Source organism: Coregonus lavaretus, assembly GCF_964263955.1.
Source record: "Coregonus lavaretus genome assembly, contig: HAP1_SCAFFOLD_1934, whole genome shotgun sequence".
Lineage (NCBI taxonomy): Eukaryota > Metazoa > Chordata > Actinopteri > Salmoniformes > Salmonidae > Coregonus > Coregonus lavaretus.
Genome location: NW_028160724.1, coordinates 62,202 through 65,000, shown reverse-complemented (window position 1 = coordinate 65,000; position 2,799 = coordinate 62,202). Strand labels below are relative to the sequence as shown.

General features: G+C 41.7%; 1 pseudogene across 1 annotated transcript in view; it reads right to left on the bottom strand.

Moving 5' to 3' along the window:
• The window catches only part of LOC311121508 (cytochrome P450 3A27-like), a 27,115-nt pseudogene extending 24,586 nt beyond the window's left edge, over window positions 1-2,529 (bottom strand). Inside the window, exons 1-3 of the transcript in view lie at window positions 2,321-2,529; window positions 2,110-2,254; window positions 1,817-1,910 (exon numbers count right to left, since the gene is read on the bottom strand). The product of the transcript in view is annotated as a cytochrome P450 3A27-like (transcript). The remainder of the gene's footprint in view (window positions 1-1,816; window positions 1,911-2,109; window positions 2,255-2,320) is intronic.
• Between the last annotated feature and the right edge of the window lie 270 nt (window positions 2,530-2,799).

The following is a 2,799-nucleotide window of genomic DNA, read 5'->3' as shown; positions in this document are numbered from 1 at the left end:
CAAACCAAAACAAAGGCAAAGTCTTCTCATGCTTTGTTGATTTCAAAAAAGCTTTTGACTCAATTTGGCATGAGGGTCTGCTATACAAATTGATGGAAAGTGGTGTTAGGGGAAAAACATACGACATTATAAAATCCAGTTAAAATTAAAAAATGCGGTTAAAATTGTTAAAAAACACACATTTCTTTCCACAGGGCCGTGGGGTGAGACAGGGATGCAGTTTAAGCCCCACCCTCTTCAACATATGTATCAACGAATTGGCGAGGGCACTAGAACAGTCTGCAGCACCCGGCCTCACCCTACTAGAATCTGAAGTCAAATGTCTACTGTTTGCTGATGATCTGGTGCTTCTTTCCCCAACCAAGGAGGGCCTACAGCAGCACCTAGATCTTCTGCACAGATTCTGTCAGACCTGGGCCCTGACAGTAAATCTCAGTAAGACAAAAATAATGGTGTTCCAAAAAAGGTCCAGTTGCCAGGACCACAAATACAAATTCCATCTAGACACCGTTGCCCTAGAGCACACAAAAAACTACACATACCTCGGCCTAAACATCAGCGCCACAGGTAACTTCCACAAAGCTGTGAACGATCTGAGATACAAGGCAAGAAGGGCCTTCTATGCCATCAAAAGGAACATCAAATTTGACATACCAATTAGGATCTGGCTAAAAATACTTGAATCAGTTATAGAACCCATTGCCCTTTATGGTTGTGAGGTCTGGGGTCCGCTCACCAACCAAGAATTCACAAAATGGGACAAACACCAAATTGAGACTCTGCATGCAGAATTCTACAAAAATATCCTCTGTGTACAATGGAAAACACCAAATAATGCATGCAGAGCAGAATTAGGCCGATACCCGCTAATTATCAAAATCCAGAAAAGAGCTGTTAAATTCTACAATCCACACAGGAAGCGATTCCCAAACCTTCCACAACAAAGCCATCACCTAAAGAGAGATGAACTTGGAGAAGAGTCCCCTAAGCAAGCTGGTCCTGGGGCTCTGTTCACAAACACAAACAGACCCCACAGAGCCCCAGGACAACAACAACAACACAATTAGACCCAACCAAATCATGAGAAAACAAAGATAATTATTTGACACATTGGAAAGAACAAACAAAAAAACAGAGCAAACTAGAATGCTGTTTGGCTCTAAACAGAGAGTACACAGTGGCAGAATACCTGACCACTGTGACTGACCCAAACTTAAGGAAAGCTTTGACTATGTACAGACTCAGTGAGCATAGCCTTGCTATTGAGAAAGGCCGCCGTAGGCAGCCTGGCTCTCAAGAGAAGACAGGCTATGTGCACACTGCCCACAAAATGAGGTGGAAACTGAGCTGCACTTCCTAACCTCCTGCCAAATGTATGACCATATTAGTGACACATATTTCCCTCAGATTACAGAGATCCACAAAGAATTCGAAAACAAATCCAATTTTGATAAACTCCCTTATCTACTGGTTGAAAAACCAGTGTGCCATCACAGCTGCAAGATTTGTGACCTGTTGCCACAAGAAAAGGGTAACCAGTGAAGAACAAACACCATTGTAAATACAACCCATATTTATGTTTATTTATTTTCCCATTTGTACTTTAACTATTTGCACATTGTTACAACACTGTATATAGACATATATATATATATAGAGGTCCTCTGTAGCTCAGCTGGTAGAGCACGGCGCTTGTAACGCCAAGGTAGTGGGTTCGATCCCCGGGACCACCCATACACAAAATAATGTATGCAGGCATGACTGTAAGTGGCTTTGGATAAAAGCGTCTGCTAAATGGCATATTATTATTACAAACCTTTTTATACTCCATCATAGTGCCAAGGTAAGGTAGGGGTTTGGGTCCAGGGATTCCCATCTTAGTGAATACACCATAGGGCCAGTATCCATACCTATACACATACACACACATTAACTAGTAATATATTCTAGAGAAGTATTTCCAAAAAATAAAAAAATATCTTTAACTCTGCATTGTTGGAAAATGACCCCCAAGTAAGCATTTCACTGTTAGTCTACACCGGTTAACTACTATGCATGTGGCATATAACATTTGATTTGATGTAATACAATTTCATTTGAAGTCCTTACACCACTATGAGGGTGATGAGGAGGGCCAGGAGTGTCCAGGTCTCAGCAGAGAAGTAGGGCAGAAAACTCATCTTTCCTCCGGTTCGGCTCCCTGCTGCTTCTAAAAACAAAGGTCCCGTTTTCTCTCAGGCTCGGTTCGAGTTCACTTGTCCAATGGTCTGACAGGTTTTGAGTTGTTTTTTTCTGTCCGGTTCTAGTGCGGTTCGACTACCGACCTTTGCTCTTCTCGGTATTCTGCTTGGGACAGTACAACTTGCGCGTGATTGTTGTATCCCGTCGGAAAAGCACCTGTGTGAAGCTAGCCACAATAAGGATGAGCCACAATGGAATTTGCAGTTCGCCTTCAGAATAAGAGTCCCATATTGAAACTGATGCAAACGGATACAAATAGTGGAATAATGCCATATTTGGACCAGGTAAAGCTGAACAAGGTTGGAATGTTGTTATATTAATTAAACTAAAGACAATAAGTAGTTAATTTGACACCCAAAAATAATAGTTAAAGTCACACTGTGGCTGTATTAGACTTCAGAATTGCATTGGGGCAAACTTCTATTGCACTGTACAGTGTTACCTCTGGATCTTGGGTCCATGAAACGTGAAGAATTTACACTAATATTAGCGTCGTAGCTCTTCCTGCAGGACTTTAACTGTGAGAAATCACCTGATTGAGATGATCTTGTCAACATC